Raw genomic sequence first — 21,813 nt, 5'->3', positions numbered from 1 at the left:
TATAGCTTTATAATGAAGGGGGGAAAACCTCTAATGCGAAAGTTCGGACTGAAGAGATATGTCATAAGACATGACACCTAGCAGACTTCCATCGACCTGATATAATGAATCAATACTAAACCCAAGAGTAAAGGCATCTTTAACATTATTTTTCCATATACATACCTTGCCATCGCTGAAGGTTACCTTGTAGCCTTTGTCTTCCGTTCCCGAGATGGACACTAGGATCTTTTTGAGGTCAGGTGCATTTAATACATCCTGGAATTTCTGGCCTTCTTGAATGCTTGTCCTCTTCCTTGATTCCCAGCTCTCCTCTTACCTTTGATGTTGAATTTGTCATTCCTTTGATTGCCATCAGAAGGATTTTGATCATCGTCCTAGAGTGAGTCCTTTCTATCAGGGCACTCCCTTGCATAGTGACTTGCTTTATCACAAATGTAATATCGTCATTTTCTTCTAGCCTTAGGTCCAACCTTTCCTTTTGATTTAGTTCTGGAATTATTTCTTTTCTTTGCATGAAAAGAAAAGGGAGCAGGAGGACCTTTAGGCATGGGCATTTCTTACACTTCTTCCCTTGTTTCTTCTTGAATGCATCTAGCCATTAATTCCTCGAAACTAGGAATTACATTATTGTTCAGAAGAGTAGTCCTGAACACATACCATTCAGATGGTAATCCTCCGAGAGTTGTGAGTGCCATTTCTCTGTCAGTAATGGTTTCCCCAATAGATAGGAGATCGTTCTTGATCTCGGTGATCTTTAAGAAGTATGCTTGCATACTTTCATCTTTACCCTTCTTGATTTCCCTCAACTTATTTCTAAGAAACAAAACTTGATTTTCATCATTAACTTTAAATAAACTCACCAGTCTGTCGTAGATTTCCTTGGAGGTGTCTAGATCAGAGATGTAGGCCACCAAGCGCTTGTCGATAGAGTCCCGGATGATCTTCTTTGTTTTGACTTCTCCATTTTTCCATTTGTTCCAGGCAGCAGCAGATGCATTTGATGAAGGCTCAACAATATTGCCTCTTACATGGTCTAGCACTCCTTGATCTTCAAGGGTTAGATCGATAAACATCTTCCATCCGTGATAGTCAGCTTTCTCACGGAGCTTGTCTTCGACAGGAAAGAGTGTTGAGGACCCCATAGTTCTTTTAGGATAGCCTTGCCAATCTTCTCTTCAATGATTGCTCTTGCTCTTGCTCGGGCTTTGTCTTCACCTCAGCTCTGATACCATGTTAAGTTATGGTATGTTCTATGCTTATAACAGTTTACTTCTTTTTCTTATTATATTCCACCGATTAGCAATCACATGTACATAAAGTAAAGTGCAGATAGAACATTAAACGATCGACAGAAAACAATCCAAGACAAGAGACACAAGATGTGGCGGCTAGCCAGGGACAAACCCCACAATGTGTGGGGAAACCCTTTGATCAAATCTTCTTTTATCTTCAATAATTCAGCAGAGAGAAATAGTACAATAAATCTGATTCATATCAGCAGTAGCAAACCCTAGATCAGTAGCATCAGCATTAGCGGCTTCATTATCAAACTAGGGCAGACCATATCTCACAAACCGACAGTCGGATTGACTTCATTCCACCACCAAAAGTCTCGGCTTTCAAAGGAGGTTCAGATAAACCTACAACGCAGTTCAGATGAGGAGAGCTTCTAGGCCATGCAAGTCAATCTTTACTTCTGCAGTTGCAGCTTCAGTTTCAGCAGTTTCCGGCTTCAAACTAGGGCAGTCGATATCTTGCAAACCGTTCGTCGGATTGACTTCATTCCACCACCAAAAGTTGCGGCTTTCAAAGGAGGTTCAGACGAACCTACAGCGCAGTTCCAAAGAGGAGATATTCTAGGCCACGCAAGTCAATCTTTACTTCTGCAGTTGCAGCTTCAGTTTCAGCAGTTTCCGGCTTCACATGTGTGAGAGAGAGAGACCCATTTCAACGCAGTAGAGAAGAGACTCATATCTGCGCAGTAGAGAGAGAGATGTGAGGAGATGAGTGAGTCTAAATGAGGAAAAGTCCTCTTATATTTATACACAACGTTGGTGGGTGAATAGATGCGACTGTTGGGCTTCTGAGCCTACATGAGTTGTAGGTCGGCTTGATAATAATTCCATAATCAAGATAAATTCATATCTCCATGAATACTTATCGGAATTGGATGATCTTTATATCAATCCTACACCTCTCGACGAGAGGAGTCTAATAAAAATATTATTAGCCATGAATAAGATGACCCACATGAAGTTTTGCCCTGGTTGCCAATTTTAACAAATCTATTCTATTGAAGATGTTCGACTTCATGGATACATCGATGCTGACTTGGCAAGAAACATTGTCCACAAGGAAGAGTACTTCTAGAGGTTGTTTCAACCTTGGATCTGCCATGATATCATGGATGAACATGAAGCAGAAGTTCATAGCATTGAGTATTGCCGAGGCAGAGTATATTGCTGCTAGCATGGCTAGTTGCAAAGCAATTTGGTTGAGGAAGCTCTTTGGAGATCTATTTCAGTAGGTCCTATTATCACTCCTCTGGATCTCCAAGGCTAAGGAAGAGTCCAGCTGAGGTAACCACAGACCAATCTTTTGACTTGGAAGCTAGCCCTACCAAGCCGGAGAGGGCTCTCTCCAAAGGATCGCAACCCAAAAGGGCTAGATGGATTAGGGTTTTAAGCTAGATATAGTAGCTCAGGGTTTTGATTTGATTTGATTTTGGGTAGTCACTGGATGAGTGAATTAAGTTAGAGAGTGAACTAGGTCAAGGCAAAAGAAAATCAGAATTGTAGACATCTGATGGGGCAAGGTAGGCAAGTACTTTAACACTTTGTAGTATATTGATGAAATGGTTTAGACTGACGAGGTGCTAAAAAGAGCATGAAAATCGTGAAATCTTTTTAAACTGAAGAAAGGAAACAAATTATGATAATTTTCCCGAAACAGAGCATAGAAGTTGAATTGTACCTATCACACCTTGAAAATCAAACATATTTAGAAATGAAATGGATCATGGTAGATACAAAACATTCACACACATGTAACTGAAGAAGAAATATTATCAAAATTCCATGCCATAGGAATCCCACCAAAATAGTTGTAACTCATCCAATATATTCCATGCCAAAGTCTGAAACACTAATACAATATCCAATGGAGTCCAACCTGTAGAATGACTGAAAAAGTACATGATATAGGCCTCAAACAAACTCCTCCCAGCCTCAGGGATCAAATCCATGAGATGAGGAGCAGTTCCACCAAAAACTAAACTGATAGCTAGAGTGTAGGGTGGTTAAAGTGACTCATCCCTCACTTTTTAGAAACTGATTCATTACATCACAAAAAGAGTTTTCACCTAATGTATTTACCCTAGGTAACAGTAAAAACATCATTATTACATTGGTAAAAACATAATTTTTCAAGGTGAAACTGTCAAAACTGAGAAAATTTACAAAATGAAGAAACACATAAAATGTGTCAAAAGTGCAACACCACTGTCCTAAGCGCAGCACCAACTTCAGCTCCACTTTTGAGGGGGTTACTGGTGTCCAAATTGATCCCAGGATAGCTCATTGGAAAGCCTATCTTGTCTAGTTTCCAGATCTACCTTTAGTTTCCAAAATAGTCAATTTTTGACCCTCCAAAAGTTGATTCTCCCAAGACTGATCAAAAGCACAGTGCCAGCCTGCAAAATAGGGCAGAAACATGATTTTTTTGGGGTGTTTTTTTGACCTTTTTACTGCCTAGTTGACCCAAAAAAGCTTAGAAAAGTGGTTTTCTTGACTGTATTTGGCCTTCTGAATCCAATGGTGGTGACCATTGGAGGCCTCTAGGAAATGCGCAACATCTAGGGCGCTGCACTTTTGGCAGTGTGACTGGTGCAAAAATTGCCAAAAATGCAAAAAACTCCAAAATTTTCCAAAATTGCTCAAAATTCTTCAAAATTTGATCTGTGGAAGGCTGATGAGGTGTGTTAGGCCATGAGTGATGCCTCAACAAGGATTTCAAGCTTGTCTTCCTCCTTTTGCTTGGCTAGGGTTTCAAGTCTTGTTTTGATCTTTTGGAGCTTGGACCTTGCAATCTGATTTTTCTTGAAGTAATGTTTGGCCATCTTTCTTTGTAAGTCATTGTCCCTCTTTGACTTCTTCAAGAGATTCTCAAGATGCTCATTTACCCCTTCAAACCAATATTCCCGGTCCTTATTCATCATGATGGAAAACTGTTCATTCAAAGTGAGCTCATTGGCAAGTTCAACCTCTTTTTGCCTCTCTAGTTCTAGAGCTCTTTTCAGCCCTCTAGTCTTGGGCCTCTGTCTTGGCATTTGGTCTTCTTCCTCATCAGAATCACCATACTTCCCATATGCTTCATCAAGCATGACCTTTTCTTTATTAGCTTCTCTTTGAGCCTTGATGAGTTTCAACTCATTGATCATATTTTTGGTCTTCAGCTTGTTTTCTTGCTCAAGAAAACAAATGACAAACTTAGCTCTTTCTAAGTTAGTCTAAAGCTCTTTAATTTGGGCATCCTTCTCCTTGATGACTATGCTAAAATCCTCATATTCATCCTTCTCACTTGGATCAATAAGCTCAAAATCTTGTTCTGTCTCATGGAGGTCCTCCTGTTGCTGCTAGATCTTTACCTCTGTCATCTTTTCTTTACCTTTGTGTACCTGCTTTGTTGATGAAGAAGGCAAGGCCCCTCCCACAATTTGTGGGGCAAACACCTGCATGTGGCCTCTCTAATAAGTATGTGCCAATGTGCTCACATCTGTGCTCTTAGGCTTGATGACCTCAACTCTGCTAGGTGACCCTGCATGATCATGAAATGGTGATGATGGCAGTGATGCTAAGGGTGGCTAATCAGATGGAGGAATAGATGTAGTGGGCTGAGATGGAGGGGGTATGGCTTCAGCATGATGATCAGTGGGATGAGATGAAGAAGGCATATCTTCAGCATGTGAAGCTTGTGGAGCAGTGAAAATTTCATTGGCAATGAAATTGTCCCATGAAATATGCAACCGATCAAGGTGATGAAGGACAATGATCTTGATCAATGAGTGATGGAAAAGGCTATTCATCTGCTGGTCATAATCTCTCTTCTGAATAATGGAGGCCATTTTGTCTATGCTTCCGAATATATAGTATGGGATATTGAGGAATTTGACCCTTGTGAAGTGCATCAGTAGTCTGATATGGTAGGTGTAGAGCCTAGAGAACCTTCCTTCACAAGAGAAGTACTTCATGATGATTTTCATCATGGGGGCATACCTATTAAGAAGGTAATTGAAAGGGAACACCCTCCTCCTCTCATTTCTGTACAATGGTTTGATGAATGGTTCATAATACTGATCCTTCAAATCTTTTGATTTAAACCATCTCTCACCCATGTTTGGAATCCCTATGGTAGAAACAATGATGGAAGTAGACAAAGTGAAGGTCACTCTTGCTAGGGTCACTTGATTGCCTTTAAGGTTTGATGCAAAAAGTCTAGTCAAAATAGGGTGATGCTGAGCTCTTTCAATCATTTTGCAAAAATCAAGGCAGCCTACATACTGAAAACATGAGACTGCCATTGGTGAAGCCATGAGTTCATTTGTGTTAGTGGGCTCCAACCTTAGGATTTTGCCTCCTTTGTGTGGCCTCCTCTATTCTCTGTCCTCTTCTACTTGTGTATCCTCCTCTTCCACATAGTCTCTGTCTTCCTCCATAGTGTTTGGTTAAGAGACCCTAGGGATAAGGTAGGTGGGAATGGGAAGTGGAAATAAGTCTAGGGAATAGGGATAGGGCTATAAAAATTTGGGGAGATGAGGGGAGGGATTATGGAGCCGTGGGAGGTGATAGGAGGTGAAAATGTCAAGGGAGTTGGGAATGATAATTAAATTACAGGTTTATGGTAGAGGTTGCCTAGGAATTTTGGAAACCTAAGTCTTAGGGTTTTATGGGAAAAGTGTTTAGGGACTAGGAAATGATAGTGTAAGGGTAGGGATGGGTTTAATAGTGATGTAGGAAGGTGTTGTAGGGTCTATGGGCAACAAATTTGGGATAGGGATGAATTTAGGGTTTTATCACTTGCCCAAGGGCCAATTTTTCTTAGGAATCAAAACACTAAAAACAAATGTTGTTTAGGAGTGCAAATAGGTGGAAAATAGGGTCACTTACTTGGTGGAAGAGGAAACAAGGCCTTGTTGAAGTTTTGAGAGAATTTGGAGGCGTTTTGGTGCTTTGGGGGCTCACTGGACAAAAGCACAACACATTGGGCAAAAGCGCAGCGCCTTACCCAGAAGCGCAACACATGTGTTAAAAAAAAGGCAGCGCATGCAGCTCTAAGCGCAACACCTCCCTTCTAAGCCCATCGCCTTCCTCCTAAGCGCAACGCTAATATAATTTTTTCCTTTGAACCTGCAAAATCAACTTTTTGAACCAAGGGAGTGTGAGCTCGACCTTTGAGAGTGAAAATGAATTTGTTTTTGATGTCTTGGTGGCCTTTATACTTCATGAAATTGATGATTTGGGCCTTAGGACCCACTTTCTTCCTTTTTTCATTCACTTTACTCTTGGAAACTATACCTTTACACTTGACTTTTTCTTTCACAAATTGATCACTTGATATACATTGAAAACACTTTGACCTTTGACTGTTGGTCCTTCGGCATTTTGAAATGAGTTGACAGCATGGGAAAAGTTACTCATTACATATAATGACATAAAATTACATAAATATAAAAAATAGGATTACATCTCCATTTTTGGAATAAAATTACAAACTGGAATGAAATTCTTAATTGAAATCAAAATTAGAATTTTGGCAACCATGGTTACATGCTTGCAAATCCTCTTTAACTGAAAAAGGGATATTATTTTGTTCACTCTCATACTTTTGCTGGCCTTATATAGTGAAATGGTGTTTTATTGGACCTTGGAAAAATGAAACCTAAAGACCTAATGGGACCTTGAATGAGCAGACTCCAAGTGGACTTGGCTGACACAAAACATGATGAAATGAGCCTTTATAGTCAATGTATGCTCAGTAAGACACATGAAGGTGGGCCAATAAATATTGATTTTTCGAGAGAGAGTAGGACTTTTAACATAGGGCTACCATTAATGAGTAAATTTTTAAATGAGGACCTAGGTGGAATGACAAAAATTTCAGAATGGGACTCTAATATGATATAAAAGAGGAGTTTTGATCACTGATGGCAGTATGCAAGTACTGACTCTAACAGGTCCTAGATACTACAGTGATATATTGTGACAACAAGAGTGGGATTCATCTGACATAGAATCTTGTATTTCATGACAAGTCCAGGCACACAGAGATTCGATATAATTTCATTCGAGACATGGTGTAGAGAGGAGCCATTCGACTCCATCAAATATCGACATATGAACAGATTGAAGATATTCTCACCAAAGATTTGTCGAAAGGGAAATTCTTGGTCTTCAGAGTGCAGCTTGGACTGATGGATGTGACCCCTGCTGACAAGGGGCATCACCGATCGAGAACATTGAGCCAGCTCTTCCCCCCTGTCTAAGCTCCCAAGGTGAGGAATTGAGATAGAGGTCTTGGGATTGAGGGATCTTTAGACAATAGGGTCGTAGATGTTTCTCCCCTATCTGTTACCCATAGGGTTGGAGATGTTGCTCTCCTATCTTGGACTTTGCAGAGTATACCCTAGTTAGCATCATACCCACAAGCTCGGTTTGTTGGGACTACCACTCCCCATCTGGCTAACGAGTTGAGAGTGTACTTGGGGTTGTACAACCCAAGCTCATTATGATGTAGGTGTTCTACCACATGACTCTTGAGGGTCATCGTCGGGAAGATCAATGAGCAATAAAATGGGTTGAGATGTGCTCCCCTATATCACCTATTGCTTTATATGGGGTTGTAGATGTTAACTCCTCCATGATATGATGACAGGATGATATGTTGATCGATGGTAAGATATTAGCAGGTGGAATTATCCCTAATTGAGAGGGAGTGTTAAATTATGCGACTATAGTCAAATTCCACCTTGGATAGCTCATTTGATGGAGATGGTGATTGCATTAATTTCCTCTTTTCGAGAGAACCAAAATCGACCTAACTATCACTCAATTGGATAAGGGAAAGTGTACTTGTGACGGAAAGCTCACATATGCACATTTGGACAAAGTCGACCCCAAAGAAAATTAGACACCGATGGAAGCGTATAAATACAAGTGACCTCAAGCTCATTTGGACATCACCAAGCATCTTCTTCTTCTCTTCTTCATTGATTGGCTCACACAAGTCTAAGGCAGGGATGACAACAAAGGTTTGCAAAGGTCCGAAATTTTAGGGTTTGAGGCTCACATCTATTTTAGGGTTCTAGGTTACAATTGCTGGCTTGCCATAGGGTAGATTCAACCACAATCGCAGGAATCATAGGCTCAAGGGAGCAACTGGAAACCTTTATTCGTACACACATCTCCTCACTCATGCAACCGAGAAGTTTGGCTAATTTTTTACCACTGACTTCAATTGACTGCAATTAACCACATACAAGAAAAGTTGTCTCTGATATACCTTGATGCTGGAATCATATTTTTGAATGTGTTTGAGTTGTTGGATGATATTGTATTGAGCTCATTGTACTCTCTGTTGAACATTTTATGACAATCTAATAGAAGAAGATTTTTCAAAGGGTTTTACCCCTAGTGGTGTTTTTCCCTGGTCTTTGACCAAATCTAGTGTCTCTTGTTGATGTGTTGATTGTCTCTTTTTTCATTGCATTTATTGTTCTATCTTCAATTACTATTGATGAGTGGAAAGTCTAATTGATATTTGAAAGATTGTTAATTAAAGTATTGAATTGGGCTAAAGTAATTGATATAACATAGAATAATCTGAAAAATTAACAAGATTGTTGGTTTTTAATATAAACTGACGCCCTGTACCACATGGAACAATTGGATATGAAATATGTTATTGCTCTCTCTCTATATGCGTGTGTGTGTGTGTGTGTGTGTGTGTTTGTTTGTTAATTTGTGCAATCCTATTTTGTTGTGATGTTGTGAATGAGTTTGGAGAATTAACCTCTCCCCTGTGCTTATTGTTTAGGCGCACTGAGGAAGCGACCAATCTTGAGCAAGGGACCACTCAAAGTGTGGTTATGTGTCCATACTTTTCTTGCTTTATTTGTAAGTAGGTTTATATTTTTATCTTTGTTCTTAAAATATTTTAAATGCACTTCAAGTTCAATTGTTTTCTTTCTAGTTTCAAGCAAGTGTGATTGTGCAATTTATGATTTCATAAGAATTAGTGATTTGGGCAATTTGTCAACCTATTATATGAGAAAATGTTGCATAATTGAACGCTGCAGAATTGCTTGAGTGCGAAATACACCTGGTGACACTAAGCTAGTTATCCCTAGAGAACAATTGGGTGCTTGAAGCGCCACGTAACCAAGTAGTGTACTTTCCATAAGTATATTCTCCCATTTAATCACACATTCCCATGGATTTCCTTAGGTAATCCAAATAAGTGTGAGGGACTTGTCTCTTGTGTATACAAAACAAAGAGCCTCACAAGTCTACCAAAACCGATTCGACTATTTAAGTGGATTGTGTAGCCTGAACCTCTGCTCAAATAATCAATCATATAGGTACATCATCAATTGAATCAATGGTTTGTGTCATAAATGCCCCACCAACCTTGTCAATGGCTGCAAAATGCAAGTTGTCCACATTGTGGAAACATATAACTTGCCATATAAACCATCAACCAATTCCATATTGCTTACATAATGTTTAACTATATCACCTTACCTCATACGATGTTATAACATACCACCTTGCGATGTAAGCAATAATCACATATCATATGCCATATATAATACTATATTACCACATAAACTTTGCATTATGACGCTTTCACATATGCAAAAATTTATTATATGCCCAATTCAATATTATATGACATATATTTAGAACTTATCTCATATTCAAACTTGCATAGTATGACCATAAGCCTAGAATAATCTTCATGCCATGATAATTTAAATCCTTCAATGAAGTCTGCATGAAACATTGTCATGAGAATTTTATGACAAATCTTTTGTTTACATGCTTATGCCATACACTTATATAAGCCAAAAATCATGTCAATCATTCATAACACTATAACTAATGGGACCCTGCTTCTTAAACTTAATAAAGCATAATGATATAAAGTCTTGTAATAATTTGCAAGCTCTAATAAGAAATCAATAATATATATGGATAAACACCAGCCTTACTAGATTTAATCTTGTAGATCATAGAACCTCCTGAAAGATTACACCATCCAACCATGAGGCTCCAATGCTTTGTTCTTTTAGAAAAAATTCATTATCTCCATTATCTTCGAGTTTGTATTGGCGCTTTCAAGTCTATGCTCTAGTCTTTGATACCCATTCTATCATAATATGGTGTTAGTATCAACATTCCTCCAATATTTTCTCATGTAGGTTCGTTGTATACCCCTTTATATTGTGCAATTCTATTCCTGCTATCTCTCCAAAATTTCCACATTCAACATCTTCATCATTCTTGTGGACCAAATAATATCACACAATTTCCCAACCTACCCATATTTATGAAAAAATTCATGTTCTTATCCCCTTCATCTAGCCTTGGGGTTCTACTCTTTTACTGCCACTTCAATTCTTCCCACTTTAATATATTTTCCCTTCACTCTCTAATCATTTGACGTCAAATGGATCTTCCTTTAATAGTTCCACTCCTTTGCTAATATGTAAAAACCCTTCCAATCTAGTGTCAATATCCTTTAGTCATGCTTGGGAGTTTGCACATCTTTTGTGTTTTTAATCCTTCGTTTTCAATTTAAACTTATGAAGGTTCTATTAAAACTGCACCATCATGTTCACCACTATGTGGGTCATAAATATTACTTCGCTAGCTTGCAAAATACCTTACATTCTTGCTAGATCAGTTTAAACTTAGAAAGTAAGGTGGTTTGTCCTATTCCTTTTCTATTTTCATGTTAGCACACCTTGACCTTAGAGCCACGTTCTATACCTTCCCACTTTAGATAACAATCTATTTTATACTAGGAAGCAACTAAGTCTTTTGGCAATAGCTTTCCTTCGTGTTATGTTCTTCCTCCATGTTAGTGTTGGTTATGATGGCTATGTCCACTAAATTATACTCCTTGAAACTTTCTCTAAAATAATTTGCTATAGGGCCTTGTCAAGTATTAGGTCCCTATATTTCTCCTAGTTCTATAATAAGATTTAGTTTTCCTCCACATACTATGTATGTTCACTTAAAATATGGTGTTCATGTAATTCATCCCAATACTCCTTCCTATCAAATCTAGGCCCATAAATATTAAGAATGGAGATATCTTGATCTAATTATTTTTTAGTGTTACTAGATAAGTGTTTAACATTGAACTTATAGGTTGGATTTGGTTCAACAAAAAATTTAGGTTCCATACTGTAGCCAAACCAACTAGACTTACTCAAAGCATAAGTAATAAATTGGTAGCCCAAAAATGGTTATAAAGGGCATTCACAATAGACTCTCCCCTTAAATACATTTCTTGAAATAATAAAACAATATGTTTATGAAGAAAAACTAACCTCCTCATGGATTACTTCTTGTGATGGATCCAAACCCTTCTACATTCTAGATGGAATTATCATTTCTTACCCTTTCTTGTGGCATCACCTACTATACGATGAATTTTCCGTTATTTGCTTTCTCTCCTAATCTCTCCTCTAATGATGTACTTTCTTCGCCTCTAATGCTAAAAACCAATGAGGGGCTTGATTAGCTGTCCTCACACATTTCCTAATATATATGTTGTAATTCTTATTTTCGCTTAACATGGTATTAAAGACAAACTAGTGAATTTGGCTTTGGGAATTTAAAGAGAATCATTTCAAGTCAAAGTTTGACAAACACATGTTTAGAGAAAGAGACATCATGCTCATGAGGCTAGTACATAGGAATTGCAAAGGGAAGAGATCAATTGAAGGAGTCCATTGTTTATTAAAATGGGTGGATTAATTCATGTAAGTTTGATCCCTCACCAATCAAGGTAAAAAATTACCATGTTTAGTGGTTAACAAGTAAAGGTCCATCTACAACCTATGGACTCACACTCCATTTGAAGCTAGAGCAACCCCGATGCCACTTCAAGCTTAACTTGTGTTGGCATAAACCTAAACATTGGGATTGATTCCAAGACATTGATAGTTGTAGAAGATACCTTGACTCCACAACAACACTACACTGAAATATATTTGTGACGATTCTAGTGTCAAAGCATCATTGTATATAAAGATTGGTCCTTGGTATGTAGGCACATAAAACAATTGAAAGTGTATTTTAATCCAATCAAAAGATTGAAGCAATGGTTGTGTATGGTGGCTAAGGTGAATTGAATTAGTAATCCCAGTGGCTATGCTAGAGGATTCTAGTGTCAAAATTAAATTAGTAATTCTTATTTCTAGAAAATATTGTTGACTCACCCAACAACATTGATATTTTAATGTACCCAAATTTTATTCTTGAAGATATAAGAAATATTGTTTAAAGTGATATGAAATATATCCTTTACAAATTTTAAATCACAAACTTTGTATTCAATCCCTTTGAAATTATCAATTGCAAAACCCTTTCACTCTAAATAGTCTTTCCAAGAGTTTTTTAAGGAATCATATGGGTTTTTGAACTACATTTAACCATAAATAAATTTGTTTTGGTGTAATAATGTGTCTTCTTGTTTATAAAAATTGTTATAAACAATTTTTTTGGAGTTATAAGCAAATATGACATACACCAACCATTTTAGGATGTATGAATCTCATAAATTGAATGGGAAGAACCACCCAACATAGAAATAGAGAATGGGACAATCCTTTCATATCTTTGATATTTTAGACTTAGTCATTACAACAATTCAAAAACTCTATCTTCTGACTAATAATTACGAAAAAAGAAGTTAAAATGCCAATTTTCTTTTCAGTTTTGCTCTTGATGATGACATTCTTCCTCAACTTAGAGGCCTTAGTATTACTATTGACATATGGAAGACATTAAAAATTGTGCGAAATCTCTAATTAACATTGAATTTTATTGTTGCAAAACAAATTAACAAATTTAAAGATGACAAAATCTGTTATATAACAAATATGTCTAGATATTTCAAGAACTAAAGATTGAGCTATTGATAATTGATAGTAGGAATTTATACAAATATTACTATTTTGTTTAGTAGTCTGCCCAATTTGTATTAGAATTTCATCACATTATCTTTTTAAAATTAAACTCCCACTTCTGAACAAACTATAGGTTTTCTAATCCCTTGAGAATAAAGCTTAAATAAGGATGAGAATGATGGTTATAACAAAGCATTCATAGGGAGGCATGCAGGAAGCAGTTGAAATAGAGGTCATGGTAGAGGAAGGAACAATTAGCGATCAAGTTGGCCATATCAATACAAATTTTAAAGGTGATCTCCAAAATACCAGATCCAAATATTGTGGGAAAAATAATCATAATGAAGAAGATTGCTTTCTTAAGAAAATACATGAAGATGAAAGGACTAAGGCTAGATTTTAAAGTTGAGGGAAGGAAAGAGGAGAAAGACATTAAACTATTTTTGTAGATGGAAATTCAATTTTACCCAAATTGATTATCCTTTTATCGCCACACACAAAGAAGTTGTTGCATCATAATGTGTTTGGTATATTGATTTAAGGGCTACCAAACATATGATTGGTAAGAGAGAAGTGTTTTCAAAGATTGATATAAGTGAAATGAAGTTATTGTTTTGAGTGATAACAAGGTACATGAAAAATAAGGTATGGAAGAAATCCATATGAGAGTTTCAAGAGATGATATCAAATATATAAATAATGTCCTTTATGTTCCTAGCTAAAACTAAATCTATTATTTGTTAGCAAAATTGCAATTGAGAATCTCAGTGTTATTTTTGACAATAAATAATGTCTAATTAAGTATTGCAATAATAAAATCATTGTTAGAAGTGTGCCTAATAATGATATGTATAGCTTTCAATGTGTTCCAAACAAATAATCCTTTTTGACATGCTCTGCTTTAGAAAGATACCCTTGGCATGAAAATTATGTGACTTGAATTGTGTCTATTTGGGATTACTTCTTAAAAATAATTTAATGGTTGGATTGCCTCAATTTTTGTTAGAAAACCAGAAAGGTAGAAATATTTTCTTATGTTTGCTAGTTAAGGTTGTCACTGATGTCAATATGGCAGTGTTTGTGATGACAAATTCTTGTGATGTGTGATGCAGTAGATGCCCATTGATCATAATGCCATAGTGATGAAAGTTCTTGAACTAACCATGAAGATGCCATAACCTCATGTATATTATGATATTCTTGCTCTTGATGAAGAAGCCCTAAAACCATGATGATGTCCTTACTCTAGATGAAGGAGTCTAAGATGGCCATGATGCCCTAAACAAAAAGATTGATGTATAATCCCTAAGTACCAATCATGTGCCTATGATGACAAGCCCTCTTTGATTGATGCTCATAGTGACCATGCCTTTAATGAAATAAGGATACTTATCTTAATGAAGAGCTCATGTGAAGACACTCTAAACTCTGTCCTAGACATTTAACCTCTTGATGATATGGATGGTGGTTGGAAGACTACCTTGGAGCCCTTATGAAAAAGCCCTTAAATTCTAGTCCCTATATCCTTATACATGAAGAATCAAGGTCTGCACTAAAAATTCCAAAACAGTCATCCCATGGTCTGCACTAAAAATTTTAAGAACAATCACAAAAAAAATATTTTTGTCAGCTTGGAGACATCCTATCACATTGGCTCCTTCACCATCTTGAAGAGGACTCTTTCCTCTTTCCAACGAGCCCTCACTCATCTCCTAACTCCTTATAGTTTGTGAGAAAATGAATTTTCAAGTTTAAAAATAATATTTTTTAATGGTGGCTGACATAAGCCAACTTATGCAAGTCGGCTTCTCATCCAAGGGACGTGTCTTTTCGTTAGAAGACAAAACCTGTATAAATACAAGTCTGAAATCATCATTTTAACTCATCAGTTTCGGTGATCAATTCGTATAAGAGGAACAGAAGCAAGAAAGGAGACCAAAGAGGACAGAAGTTCATTGTTTGGGCTAGATTTCAACGTTGAACAAGGAACATCAACCTAAAGAACTAAGACCTGAAGTTTGTAGACCTGCTGGAGGCAAAGAACACAGATTAAGGAGAGGGTTTCTCTGTGTTTGGTGCAGATTCCAGGAGCAGCCTAGCCACAAGTCTGAGGCAGCCTACAAGGATTATAAAGAACTTGTCCTGAACATAATTGAGTATGGATACATTGCAGATCTAGGCCGCTGGTTAGAGAGACAAATTGCAGACCTGTGATCAACAATAGCTCATGGATCTGTGGAAATCTCAGAGTTTCAGCCTCCAAGAATAGGCTTATGCACATTTTTTAGAGCATACTGGTGACATTGTATAAAGCACCATTGGACCATAACCTTATAGGAAGAAATTTGAACTATTGCAGATTTTCGTGACACTTAGGAACAATCATCTTTGTGATCTTTTCATGATACTTTGAGTAATCACCTGTGGTATTTTCGTGGGATAGCCGACCTCAGTTGAAGGAGCAATCTTCAGGTCAGTTGAGAGTTGCAGATCTCGGATTGCAGGAGTAGCAGATCTTGACAACTTATAGACCTCGATCACAGATTAGCAGCAATCCTTGTTGCAGACCTCAAAGACTTGTACAACAACTTATACGCATCATTTAAGAACCTTTTTTGAAGGATCAATGAAATAACTCAGAACTGTGGTGTCACTCGGACCTACAACAAATTGAGGCTCAATTATCTGTGGTCAATTCTTTAAACTGGATCTGTAAGCTTGTGTATAGAAGCTTGGAAGATTTGTTAGAGGTGGTTGTACTCTAGCCCGGACCTGTGGACAATCAATTGCATAGGTGTTGATGTTTCTACGTCTAATAGTTAGAAACCCTCCATGCACGTTACTGATTTTTTCCTACCTACTTGTTCTGTTAATTAACAAGTTATTTACCATGTAAATACTGAAAATACAAGTGCATGCTCAACACATTATAGATCATCAACTGAAGGAAATAGAAACAAGCACACAAATGACACCGTTATTTTTGGACTAATGTCCCTGGAAAAACCCAATGTGAGAAAACCAGTGCAACTATCTGAGGGTTTTATTATTAAGCAGCGCTTTTCAGAGTGCACTGGGTGCCAAACTGGCTAACCCGATAGAGATACAAAATCTGGCAACAATACCTCTCTTCAGAAACAAGTATTCGAAAAGCCTGCTGTATGAAATCCCTCTCCAACACAATTTGAAGCTCAGCGTCAGCCTGAAACTATTGTGTGTCAGCCTACTGAGGCTCTGTGTAGCCTCACCGTGTCACTCCTGCAACCTCTGCATGGATGACGCAGGCCCTTTTGGCTTTGTGCAGTCTCTGTTGCTTCATTGTGGCTCCCTCTGGCTCTGCGTCTGCATCTCTCTGCTTCTGCGTTGGTCTCTTGGCACTGTCCTTGCCTCTCTGCCTCGTACTCACTACCCCTCGCTTCAATTGATCACTGATTCTATCTCTCTTAGCAAACCCCGCTCTAGAGAATAGAATGATTGATCACTCTGTTGTACTCTCCAAGTGACCCTCAAGCCTCTTCTTATACTTTTTTCGTTGACAAATCAACAGCCGAGATTAAGTTCCTAATCGAAGGATAAGATTAGATCTAGCTTCATCCATGTCTTTTGGACCACTCTAACACAGGTTTATATTAATTCACATTAATATTTTAATTTCCCTAAGTTTAGACTTAGGGACTCCATTAAAAATATTAATTATTTTAATATCTCCCAAACTGTTTAGAATCTGCCCAAACCCTTTCTGGGTATTGGAGATCTCATGTGCCCTAACCTCTCCACCAAATTTCGTGGCTAGAGCACATTCGATGCTACCCCAAATCAACACTCCCTCTTAGCGAGGACTGTGCTCTAGCAATACTCCTTACTGAGTATCACCCTGATCATCTGGCATCGGTCCCTGTGTTGATGCTAGGCCTGTTGCCCATCATCCTCTGCACTGTTGCATCCTGTACTGCTGCCCATAGCTCTGCCACTGCCATTGTTGCATCTATATGACAGCTCTCTCTGCATCCGTGCTGTTGCCCATGGCCCTGCCACTACAACTATTGCGTCTGCACTGCATCTCCTCTCATCGTGCTACCCATAGCATTACCACTGCTAACTGCTGCACTGCAACTCAGTTACTGAGAAGTAAGTAACTGATCTCCCAACTCTGACCTCTCTGTTAGGCTAGAGTACTCCTGATGCTGAAGCTCCCTCTGCCACTGACAAGTGCTCCCTCTTTGACCTCTGCGCTACTGCAACAAATCCCTGCATCTCGCATCGTTGCACACCTCTCTGTGCCATCCTGCACTGGTGCAACACTCTCGTGCCTCTCACACTGTTGCAGCCTGCTAGCCTCGCATTGTTCTGGTAATTCTGCACTGTAGCTCTCTCTGCCGCTTCATCCGCATCCGTCTCTACTCACATCTGCCAGTCTTGCTACTCCTCTTCGGGGCTCCCGTAGCATGGTCTAATCCAAGAGGTTGGGTACCTTGAGGATCCTACCCCTCATCGCCTGTAGTCCGTTTGACTACAACTCGATGTCTCCCCACTTCTACTCAAGTGGTGCGTGTGCACTCATTGCATTGTCATTGTCTGTCTCCACTTCCTTCTCTGCCCTTGCTGGAGTTGCCTTGGTCTCAGAGGCCTCTCCCTTGTTCTTCTTCCTTGGACACTAGGTCGCATAATGACCCAGCTCCCCACAGTGGAAGCATTTGATCTTGGAGAGGACCTTCTTCCGTTCTCTTGCTTTCCCTCAGATGCTAGGGCAACATCCTCCTCCTCTTGCTTGACTCTGATCCCCTTGTCGCTGCTTCCCGTCTTGCTTAGCCTTCTGATCCCTTCTTGGCGAAGAGCCTCCCACATTTCCTCCTAATGTGGAAGGGTCGCTCTGCCCAATATACTCTGGAAAAATACCTCCCAGTCTTCTGAGATTGCGTTCAGGGTTGTTCTCACCATCAATTCCTGATCCAGTGTGGCCCCTATGGAAGGCAGCTGATCTCGGATCTCATTCAATCGACCGAGGAAGGTGTCGATCGGTTCTTCCTTCTTCATCTGGTATGACCGCAACTGATTTTCTAGTAACATTCTTCTTTGTACAGAAGTATGCTTGTACAATTTATTTAGGGCCTCCCACATCTCATTTGTTGTTTCCTTCTTGACAATGTGTGGTACTACATGGTCCTTGACCCCGTCAAGGATGATGCTCTTGGCCCTCGCCATTGCCTCCTCGTACTTGTCGTTATTAGCTGGGTCAACTGGGATCGCTATCGTCCTTAAGGTGAAGTGCTTGACACAATTTCTGTCAAGTACGGATAAGATTCTGGCCCTCCAGATTGCGAAGTTTAAGGCTCTGTCCAGTCTGTCCTGGTCTCTTACTCCATGTAGTGCCATGCTTCTCTTCTACTTCCCTCCTGGAAGTTCTCGATGTGACTCCCTCTGAGCCTTGATTTACCTCCTGGAAACCCTTTTGCTGATGTCGAGGTGTCCCCTTCTTTGATCGTCTGTGCAACTGCACCACTGATCCAGATTTCTCAGCTAGAAACCCTCGGTAGCAACTCCCTCCACCTTGGTCTTGCCCTATTAGGTATTGTTCTGACTACAATACCCCACTAGCTCCACTCTGCAACTTACCCACAACCTCCTAAACCCCAACAACCTGAAGGTGAGAGCTCCTAGGCTCTGCGCAGTCCCGACACTGGCAACCTAGCTCCCTCAGCCAACTGCGTCAACCCTCCTGGCCTCTGTGTGAGCCTGTCTTTGCCTCCTTCAGCCTCTGCGCAACCTCTTCTTGGGTCGAACTGGATGATGCAAGCACTACGTCACCCCTTCCTTGCTGTTAGGAGCAGCTTCTGTCACTCAGGGAAACTGTTTTCTGCTGCCGCTGCTTTGTTCTGCTGATGTCCTCAGTTCTCCTATGATCTGCAACCACGCTCTGATACCATGTTGATGTTTCTAAGTCTAACAGTTAGAAACCCTCCATGCACTTTACTGATTTATTCTTACCTACTTGATCTGTTAATTAACAAGTTATTTACCATGTAAATACTGAAAATAAATACAAGTGCATGCACAACACGTTACAGATCATCAACTGAAGGAAACAAAAACAAGCACACAAATGACACCGTTATTTTTGGACTAATGTCCCCAGAAAAACCCAATGTGGGAAAATCGATACAACGATCTGAGGGTTTTATTATTAAGCAACTCTTTTTTGAGTACATTGGGTGCCAAACTGGCTAACCCAGCAGACATACAAAATCTGGCAGCAATACCTCTCTTCGAAAATAGGTATTCGAAAAGCTTGCTCCACGAAATTCCTCTCGTGGCACAATCTGAAGCTCAGTGTCAGCCCTGCTAGCCTCTGCGCCAGCCTGAAACCCTCTTGCGTCAACGTACTAAGGCTCTGTGCAGTCTCTTTGGCTCTCTGCGTCACTCCTGCAGCCTCTGCATGGATGCCGCAAGCCCTTTTGGCTTTGCGCAGTCTTTGCTGCTTCAACATGGCTCCCTCTAGCTCTACATCTGCCTCTCTCCGCTTTTGCGCTGGTCTCTTGGCACTGTCCTTGCCTCTCTGCCTCGTATTCACTGCCTCTCGCTACAACTGATCATTGATTCTATCTCTCTTAGCAAACCCCGCTATAGAGAATAGAATGATTGATCACTCTGTTATACTCTCCAAGTGACCCTCAAGCCTCTTCTTATACTTTTCTCGTTGACAAATCAACGACCGAAATTAAGTCCCTAATTGATGACTAAGATTAGATCTGGCTTGATCCATGTCTTTTGGACCACTCTAACACAGTTTTATATTAATTCACGTTAATATTTTAATTTCCCCAAGTTTAGACTTAGGGACTCCATTAAAAATATTAATTATTTTAGTATCTCCCAAACTGTTTAGAATTTGCCCAAACCCTTTCTGGGTATTGGAGATCTCATGTGCCCTAACCTCTCCACCAGATTTCGTGGCTAGAGCACATCCAATGCTACCCCAAATCAACAATAGGTACTCAGACTAGTGGGAAGTGAAGAAGTTAAGTTACATGTGAAGGATTGGGCATGTGAGCAGTCCCCTGTTGGAGGCTTGATTGAAGTATTGAAGCCATCATAGTTGAAGCTTTGTGAAGACATCCTTGGAGCAACCTATCGAAGACAGTTTGGGCTTTCCTTGACACATCACCAAAAGCATAGTTGAAGGATACTTGAAGATATTTGGAAGATTGTAGAAGATGATCTTGCTATCATTGGAGACCATATGTGTTGAAGTCATCATGAGGTGACTTTGGAGATCTTTGCTTGGGAAATATGAAGAGCGGTAGTGACACTTCTAAGAAATCAAGGTTGTCATTGATGACTTGACGTGTAGACTAAGTGAAGGGATAGTTGAAGATAGACCGGGCTCATTGAAAAAGACATTGGGAGCCGTGAAGTATAACCAAATATATCTTGACAAAGAGACAAGATTGGTGCCTTGGAAGATAGGGTCGTAGCCCTAGAGGATAGGAGTCCTCAAGAAACCAGGTTGGAGCTTGAACCAAATATAGGGTTGGAGCCCTTGGGGTTGGTGCCTCAGAATTGACAAGGTTGGAGCCTTGGAAGTCCAAGTTGGTGCTTGGCAAATACAAGTTGGAGCATCAAAGATTGAAGATCGATGTCTTCATCTAGGGTTGGAGCCCTACATGTATTGTACTTGATTCATTGTAAAGAAGAAATTGATAAAAGCATTTATTCTTATTGTTTATTTTGTGTTCTAAATATAAGTGGTCTAACTGGTAAAAATAACAATTGAAAAGAAACATTGACTCACCCCCCCTCTCAGTATTTCTGTCAATGTTGACAATTACTCGTGATATTCTTGTATTCCTATTAACTTTCTTTACGTTCTTTTATCTTCTTCTCATCAAGCAATTATCAAATAAAAAAAAATGAAGATCAATGACACCAAATATAGGCACTCAACTAGGGCTAAAACCCTTATGAAGGGGAGAAACCCAGTCAAACTCTTCCACTAGTAGATTCAAATCAAATTGAGATAATCTAAGACCTTAAACCAGACCAAAATACCTTCCTCACTCCACCAAGTCAGCCTTTCATAATGATTATCCAAACTTTAATAAACTCTTCTAGTCAAACAACTTCAACACAGAATTTCAACTCTCCAGCTCCCAAAATTTTGGTCCTCGTGCAATAGTCCAGAAACTCGCATATGTGGCAGAAAAGAGAGATTTTCGGCTTCTTCTGGCTAAAAACGTGTCTCCTTCTTCGCTAGGGTTTTCTCCTTCACTTTAGCTATTTCACTCTCCTTTTTCTCCTGTAGCAACTACAAATCGAACTTGCTTGTCTTGTGCTCTAAATGAAGTCGAGTTGTTACCTATATATAGTGGTTTACATCTCCCTTTGAGGCCGACTTGGTGGAGGAGGCCTATTTGACTCAATTTTCATCACAATAATTTTTCTTCATTGATATACAAAGCCTGAGAAGGGTCTATTACATCATGACATGGACAAGGATTCTTGACATAAACCCTAGAAGCCTACAATGGAGGCTTTGACCTAAAAATAAAATAATAAAGCATGAAACCCATGCTAATAAATATTTTTTCTTTTGTAAATAAATTTACTTTTCTTTC

Source organism: Pinus tabuliformis, chromosome 3_1 (genome assembly GCF_031772625.1).
Source record: "Pinus tabuliformis cultivar Carrire ecotype Pingquan chromosome 3_1, CPIR1, whole genome shotgun sequence".
Lineage (NCBI taxonomy): Eukaryota > Viridiplantae > Streptophyta > Pinopsida > Pinales > Pinaceae > Pinus > Pinus tabuliformis.
Note: the sequence above shows the minus strand (reverse complement) of the source record.